Source organism: Myodes glareolus, chromosome 20 (assembly GCF_982192425.1).
Source record: "Myodes glareolus chromosome 20, mMyoGla1.1, whole genome shotgun sequence".
NCBI lineage: Eukaryota > Metazoa > Chordata > Mammalia > Rodentia > Cricetidae > Myodes > Myodes glareolus.
Genome location: NC_142045.1, coordinates 6,648,825 through 6,657,363, shown reverse-complemented (window position 1 = coordinate 6,657,363; position 8,539 = coordinate 6,648,825). Strand labels below are relative to the sequence as shown.

At 48.2% G+C, this 8,539-nt stretch overlaps 1 pseudogene; it reads right to left on the bottom strand.

Annotated features, from left to right (window-relative positions):
* Window positions 1-3,252: 3,252 nt before the first annotated feature.
* Window positions 3,253-3,900, bottom strand: LOC146890111 (interferon-induced transmembrane protein 2 pseudogene; annotated as a pseudogene).
* Between the last annotated feature and the right edge of the window lie 4,639 nt (window positions 3,901-8,539).

Genomic DNA, 8,539 nt, shown 5'->3' with positions numbered 1-8,539 from the left:
AACCAGGCGGGAATTTTGTTCCTTCGGGTACCAGTGCTATCAGGACTGCTGAAGGAAACTTTATCTAGATTTCTATTCTTCTATAGAACTCAGGATTCAAAGGTTGAGGTGAAATTCTCCTAGCTCCGAGAGGCTGAATAGCAAATAGCTAGCCGTCTCTCCTTGCTCACCTCTCCTGTAAAATAAGGAGAGCATCCTTCTGCTCAGCCCCCACTTAGGAACCCTAGCTACACTCAGTTCCTCCCTCCTCCTTCCTGGCAGCTAGTTCCTGATTCAGCCTCCTGGCCCCAGGTTAATTTTATTTAACCAAGCAAATGTAACACATCTTTGCATCGTTAAGAAACGCAGCAGAAACAAATGTTACCCACCTTTACACAAATGTTACACATCTTAACACAAATGTTACACACCCTAACACGGTTAAAATAATATTCCACAATGAGGAATGTATCCATTTTCTTGAAAACTATGTAGTGTTAGCAAGAAAACCAGGCTTTTTCTACTGTGAGGTAAGATCCTACATGAGGGGCCACACGTCATAAAGTTACTTTATTGATAATGAGAAAATAGATGGAGAAAGTTCACAGAAGCCTGGAAATATGTGTAATTTTTATGTTTTTACATATCCCTGAAAACCTTAACCTAATGAATTTGTTAAAATGGTAAGGTCAGTATTTTTGTCATTATTTTTGTAATGCTGGGGATTAGTGATCTACCACCAAGCTATATCCCCAGTCTCCAAAAGGTGAAATTCAGATATCACTGTTTTGAAGATCTCAGGGATGAATTAATCTAGCCCTTTAGTAACAACAGCTGATGACCTCAGAGAAAACCTGTGTGATATGCTGGAAGTGAAGGAACATGGCGCCATCTAGTGTCTGGCATAGGATCAAACAGTTACTAAGTACTAAGAAACTGGTCAGTGACCCACAGACACTGAGATGTTCTTTAAGCTTGTCAGAGATAAATAGCGACACATCCCTGTGATCTTAGCACTTGGGAAGGTTGAAATAAATAGAGTTTTGATAAAAAATATAAACAGGAAAGTGTCACACAGGGAGAACACTATAGACTGGGTTTTGGTTAATGATTAAGGAAAACAGTTGAGTCCCAGTAGCCCAACTAGCTTATTCTTCTAATCTTAATGTCGGGAAATGCTTTCACAGGTTTTATAGCTGAAACAAAGCCTTAGAAATGATTTAAGATTAGAGTAAAATGTTTTGTCTGCTAACTTTCAGGTAAAATATCCAAGAAGACAACCTAAAGTTTTAGAAAGACACAGAATTGAATGAAGAACTCATTAAGGTGAGGAAACAAGAACAAAGCAGCCCAATTATTATTAGCTGGCATGTCTTTCTTTCTAGGATGGATCGATGGCCAAAGGTGATGATTAATTCCTTGTGCTCACTCATGTCCTCAGTCTCCTGATAGAAAAATCTGTTGATGAGAGGGTACACACCTTGAAGATTCAAAGTAGAGCTGACTGGTTGTTTTTCATGTATAACTTTAGGTTTGTGAATTCTTTAAGACTCCTTATAAGATTACCTTTCAAGACAAGTAGTAAAGTGATCGCTCCTTTCTTTGTAACCACGAAACACAGCCTGCCATTAAAACTTTACTAACAATGGTCACTCCTTCTGTGACACCAGTGTTCACTGTATTCCTCACCACACTCTACACTGGGGGATTTCGAGGATGCCTCTTACAGAGAAAATGAAAAAAGACAAGGCACACAAAGTGAAGTGAATTGAATGGGTTGGTGGTGCGCGATACTGAACACTTAACATAAGATGCAGGACCCAACACCGGGCTTGGGTGGTCTTGCTTGTTTCCCACCACTTTTACCCCCTTCTAGGATTTGACAAAGGGCTTAGGTTGGTGAGTGGGGTGGGGGGGCTGATATTTGCTGACGGCCCACAAGCCGAGACAGCTCACCAAAAAGCCTGAGGAAAGCGTGAGCCTCCTGCTGGCTCCCCGAGTGTCAAACAGTTAACGCTCAGCACCAGCCCTGCAGCATTCACTCTGGAGAGATTGTGAGGGATACCTCACCCTTGATCAGCAGCCCGCTAGGCCTGTAAAGGACTTTGCTGCCAGGACTTTGCAACACATGACAGATGCAGCGAACAGTAATATGAGTTGGCACTTGTAAGCATTAACTTAGCCTATAGGGGTTTGAAAGACCCAGCTATCCTTATGGATGTAAATGACCCACAGGTCTGTCACTATCCTCCTCTTCCTCCTCGTCCTCCTCCTCCTCCTGCTCCTCCTCCTCCTGCTCCTCTTCCTCCTCGTCCTCCTCCTCCTCCTGCTCCTCCTCCTCCTGCTCCTCTTCCTCCTCTTCCTCCTCTTCCTCCTCTTCCTCCTCCTCCTCTTCCTCCTCCTTCTCCTGCTCCTCTTCCTCCTGCTCCTCTTCCTCCTCCTCCTCCTCTTCCTCCTCTTCCTCCTCCTCCTCTTCCTCCTCCTCTTCCTGCTTCTCTTCCTCCTCCTCCTCTTCCTCCTCCTTCTCCTGCTCCTCTTCCTCCTGCTCCTCCTCCTCCTGCTCCTCTTCCTCCTCTTCCTCCTCCTTCTCTTCCTCCTCTTCCTCCTCCTGCTCCTCTTCCTCCTCCTCCTCTTCCTCCTCCTTCTCCTGCTCCTCTTCCTCCTGCTCCTCTTCCTCCTCTTCCTCCTCTTCCTCCTCTTCCTCCTCCTCCTCTTCCTCCTCCTTCTCCTGCTCCTCTTCCTCCTGCTCCTCTTCCTCCTCCTCCTCCTCCTCTTCCTCCTCTTCCTCCTCCTCCTTTTCCTCCTCCTCTTCCTGCTTCTCTTCCTCCTCCTCCTCTTCCTCCTCCTTCTCCTGCTCCTCTTCCTCCTGCTCCTCTTCCTCCTCCTCCTCCTGCTCCTCTTCCTCCTCTTCCTCCTCCTTCTCTTCCTCCTCTTCCTCCTCCTGCTCCTCTTCCTCCTCCTTCTCTTCCTCCTCTTCTTCCTCCTGCTCCTCCTCCTCCTTCTCTTTCTCCTCCTCCTCCTCATCCTCCTCCTTCTGTAGCTTTTCTGAGACAGGGTTTCTCTGTGTAGCCCTGGCTGTCCTGGAACTCTCTGTAGACCAGAAGGAAAGGCATTAAATGTTGTACGTGTGTGTGGTGTGTGTATGGCGGGGGTCTTGGTGCTGGCAATCAATCCCAGGGCATCTTGCATGTCAGCAAAGAGTTCTGCTACAAAGCCACCCCCCCCCCCATCAATCATTAGCTATTCAAAATAAAATTTGGGTTATAAAGAAGAGCCATAACTTCTTAGGAAACACTATTAAGTAACAAGCTCCCTGGCCGCATAGAATCACTGTGAAAATCTAAAGCAAGCCACTTTATCTTTCTATTTATCCACAATGTGCACGCTATTGAATCCACTGTGGACAGACGCATATGTGCAGGATAAAGAAAGGGTCACAGCGTGGGCAGCTGTGGACTGTGGAGTCCAGGGCAGGACTGGAATCCAGACTGTGGGACTCTTTGTGAAAAGGCTTGAAAGGCTGCCACAGAGGTGGTGGAGACAGTAATGATGCAGACAATGACCGTTAGGATGCTGAAGATCAGGGAGCTGAGACTCAGGCATTTGGCAGTGGAGGTGCAGGCCTAAGCTCCACTCGCATCCCCCTCCCCATCTTCCTGTCCCCAGACCTCACAGAGTAGGCATAGGCAATGAAACCCTGAAACCCAGGCAACAGACGTTTAAGAAGAGAGCCTTGAACAGGGACCAGGCCACATGGTCAGGCACAGAGACCTCTCTGGGCATGTTGATCACGGTGGTTCTCACCACAGCTGAGTTGTGGGGTTCCCCCAGCTCAGTCACCCCATCCTGCTCTTGGATTATCTCATAGCTTGGGGGAAGTCTGGCAATGGTGCTCAAGAAGGCTTGGGAATTGTGGCTCATGGTATTGACTTGAACAATCGCCCCATCTGGAGGATGGCTGCAGCTACCCTTCACCTTATCTTTTAAAATAAAGTATGTCCTTTGAATTCAAAGACCATCACATTTTCTTTTGTGTTCTCTACCGAGAATATTCAAATATAAGGTCTTTTAGGAAATCTGACCACTTCCTGGGTCTGCAATTAGTGCATTATCCACAAGAGGTCACTCTTTCTCCAGGGTGCTCAAACGGCAAAAGAAACCCAGCTTTCAGTGCTGCCTCCCCAACTTTCGTGATTCGGTCCTAGTTTGATCCAGACCTGCTAAACACAACATTGTAAAGAGCATTCGACCCCCAGTGGGCCCATGCGCATGCCCATTTGCAACTAAGTTAAATGTGAAACAAAATAAAAACTTAAAAGCATACGGTTGTTTGTTTTAAAGATCCGTTTTGCCTAGTGTGTATTCCGCCCTGATGTCTTCTGTGGACCCAGCATTCATATTTGAGGGAGTTTTTTTCTTAGAATGTCACATAGAAAGACATTCAATTTTGACACAAATTCTATTTGGCGGAGATAACATCCCAGCTTCTCCCAGCACAGTGCCCAGCTTCCTCTTGTTTAGTTTAATCTTGTTTACCAATGAAGACACACACCCGATCCACTTGAGTAGCCCCACCTAAACTTAATCAAGGCAGCTTTCACGGTCCATTTTTTAAGAACTAGCGAACATCCAGTAATACAATGACAGCAAGATTTCCCAACAGGAGCACACTCAGGCCTCTTGTTTACTTACCGGGCTTGAAGATTCTGCTACTGACAGTTTCTTAGCTCTGTGTTTCCTTCCTGCAGCAAACAGCAGCCCTTTGGGTTCCCCAGAGGCAGCTTAGGTGGGACTAAGTGGGCCCCATGTACCAAAGCAGAAGACAGGAGCTTTGGAGAGCTGCAAGGATGCATTACGGTGCATGATAAAGACCCAGAACCAGATGCAAATAACCATATCTCCTTGTTTGCCAAAGCTTTGCTGCAGGGTGTTTTAAGGGTTTCTTTTGTAGTGTTACACTGAACTCAGCAGCCTTTCCAGAGGATATTTTTAGATGTAATTACCTTAAGAGCTTTCAAGTTCCTGGAGTTTTATCTACGTGGGTATCTCTTGGCCCAAGAGACCTAAAGTATTGAATGAAGCGAATCTCCCCTTAAGAGGCCAGGGCATTGGGGAAAGGCTACTTGTATCTGCGTACCAGGTTGGGTAAAAAACAGAAGCCACCTGACCTCCACCCTCGGCCAGGTCCTTTCACCCTCCATGGGTTTGTTGGGCAGCTCCGTGAGGCTCGTGAGCACAGGAGCATGCAGGTGCTTTGTTCTCACTGTGTATGATTATAAAAATGACCCTTATTTTAATCTGATCCTTGCAAAGTGGGAGCACTGGTGGGCATGCCACTTAAGACTGTGATGAGTACAGTGTGTGTGTGTGTGTGTGTGTGTGTGTGTGTGTGTGCGCGTGCATGCGTGTGTGTGTGTGCGCGTGTGTGTGTGTAAGTCATCTAAAGCACGCACAGCCTGGAGTGAGGCCTAGGATGTATCAAGTATCCGTCCTCATTGCCCTCACCCTGATCTGCGACTGGCACCCTGGCACACACTTAGAACCCTCTACGGTATTCAGATCTACACACCAGGAACCAAGGAGACAAAGATTAGAAACCTCCAGTCAGGAGCAGGAATGGGAATTACATATTGTGATATCAGGCATTTACAGACAAGACGTTTGCTGGAGGTGGAGAGAGGGCTCAGCCGTTCAGAGCGCGTGCAGCTCTTGAAGAGGACCCGGGTTCAGTTTCTGGTACTCACATGGTGGTTCCCAACCGTCTGTAGCTCTGCTCCAGGGGACCTGGTGCCATCTTCTGATCTCCTCAGGCATACACATGATGTCCAGACACATATGTGGGCAAAACACTCACACACGTTAAGGAAAAAGAAGGGGAAGAGGCAGAGGAGGAAGGGGAAGAGGAGGAGAAAACGAGGAGGACAAGGAGGAGGAGAGAGAGAGCAGGAGGAGGAAGAGGAGGAGGAGGAAGAGGAGGAGGAGGAAGAGGAGGAGGAAGAGGAGGAAGACAACATGCTGGTGATGAGCGCAAGACTTAGTAACTAGTGGTGTATTAACGCTTAGTCCCAAGTTTTTGGAGACTCAAAATGCAAGTCCTTGCTACTAAGATACTGTATGTGTAGGGGTTGGAGAGAGATGGCTCAGTGATTCAGAGTACTGCCTTCCCTTCCAAGGGACCCAGGTTCAATTCCCAGTACCCACACGATAGCTCACACCTGTCTGTAATTCCAGTTCCAGGGGACCCAACATCCTCACATGGACATACAGGCAAGCCAAACACCGGTGCACATAAGAGAAATCATTTTGTGAAAAATATAACATGTGTTCTGGGTCTGTCTAGCAAGTGACCATGGAGCCACCGAGGGCGTTGCAGGAACACTAGCGTGTTCAAGCAGGAGCTACTGACTCTGGCCACCCAAGAGGTGGAACTGACAGGAATTACCATGGGATAGTTTGAATTGGAGGTTCAGGGGAGTTGGGGTGAGGATATTGGGCATTGGGGAATAAGGAGGTTACCTGAGGAGCAAACATTCCAAAACCTGCTGGGCCATGCTGGGCCCTGATGATGCCCCAGAGTTTATGAACCAATAGAATAAAGCTACAGAAGAAGAAAACTTGGGGTGAGACCTGGCGGGGCAGCGTGGAAACTCAGCAACAGCATGCTAATCCGGCATGCACAACTCCTACCTCAGCACAGTAAGGAACTCAGCAACAGCGTGCTAATCCGGCATGCACAGTTCCTACCTCAGCACAGTGTGGAACTCAGCAACAGCATGCTAATCCGGCATGCACAACTCCTACCTCAGCACAGTGTGGAACTCAGCAACAACGTGCTAATCCGGCATACACGAGTCCTACCTCAGCACAGCAACAAGGAAGAGAGACAGGGTTGATTTCCCCCACAGTATTTCTGTGTTCTGGATCCTTTAGAATTCTTATTTTATTTGGAGGCGCGGTCTCCTTGTGTAGCTCTGGCTGGCCTGGAACTTGCTATGTAAACCAGGCCTCTGGCTCCAGAATGCTGGGATTAAAGACATGTGCCACCACGCCCTGGTGCATGTCCCTTTTTGAAGGCACACAGCTAGGACCCAGGCCCACTAACCCTACTGGTTAAATAAAAAGCTGCCTGTATTAGGACCCTGCAGAATAATAGCCAACAGGGTGCGTGGAGTGTGTGTGAGTGGGGGATGGGGTGGCTCATGACACTATAGGGTAGGGCTAGCAAGCCTGAAATGTCATGATGGCAGGACACTCAGACAAGACACCCCACTGTCACCCGAGGGAATCCCCACCCCCAGCCACGGGTGTACCTCTGTCTGTTCAGCCTTCTGATCAGGCCCAAGGCTTGTGGAGTGATCTTCTCTACTGAGCCTCCCGGTTTAATGTTAATTAGGGGTGGGACTGCAGCCCCGTGATGGAGGAGCCCATGCTTGGTGTGCAGGAAGCCCTGGACTCCGTCCCCAGCACGGAGAGAAAGGACGAAAGTGAATCGTATCTAAAGACTGCCTTCGGGGCAATAGCTAGTCTGGCATTTGACCAAGCAACCAGGCACCGTGTGTACCACATCTTAGCCAGGGTGACACATAAAACTTACCGCCACACCCTGTGACTCCAACGCCCATCAAAGATTGGGAAGCCATGTGAAGGGGTGGAGGGGGGAGGGTTCAATTTTAAAACTTAGTAAATCTGAACCCCTTAATTTCCGATTCACTTATCTCCTCTTCTAGAAAGTTCGCTCTGACCTCCTGCTCTGAGTTCCTTGTAGCTGCCGGCACACACTGCCTGCCCCAGAACCAGGGTTCTCAGTTGCCACTGAGTGTTCCCCCTCTACATCTGTCTTCCATCCTTGCCACCCAGCACCTCATTTTCGCTGCACCCACTGCACACAGTAGGCACCTCAAAATTGACTGTGTTCAGTGATGGAGTTCATGGTTTGGAATGTCCTCTAAGTCTCCACACCATTGAAAGAAAAATTCAAGCCAAAGAAAAAATGGAAAGCCTTGGCACCAAGATGCCAAGATAGCCCCGTATCCAAGATGGCAGATGACTGGCGTGTCTGTATAGTCAACTCTGTCCTCGCTGAAACACTCACCGTTTCCCAGTGCTGAGCTGAGTGTTCCACCCGGCTGTTCGCCCTGCTGATAGAAACACATTTTTTCTCACCCACCATCAGATAGCAGCTCTGAGTCACTTCCTCAAGAATGGGGGTTCACAAGCAGGATCTTGGGTGGAAGGCTCCTGGCTGGTGCCCTGGGCTTGTCGATTCTCATTCCTTCATTCTAGAAGCATTTATTGGGTGCTGACTATGTGCTGGGGTGTGTTCCAAGCATTCAAGGAATTCACAGCCCACGGGCTCCAGGTTTCACTCATATCTCCATGGAGAGATGCCAGCTTCCAGTTGCTGTTTTGTTACAAAGGAGACTTCTGGGTCAAAACCACCAAGCCTTCCCGTGACCTCACCTTTAAACCGGAAGAGTCGAAGCTTTTGGCATTGCGATGCCCTAGGCTATTTCTTTTCTAGGAGAATAGGACCTGTAAGAGTGGCCCATATCGGGCATCA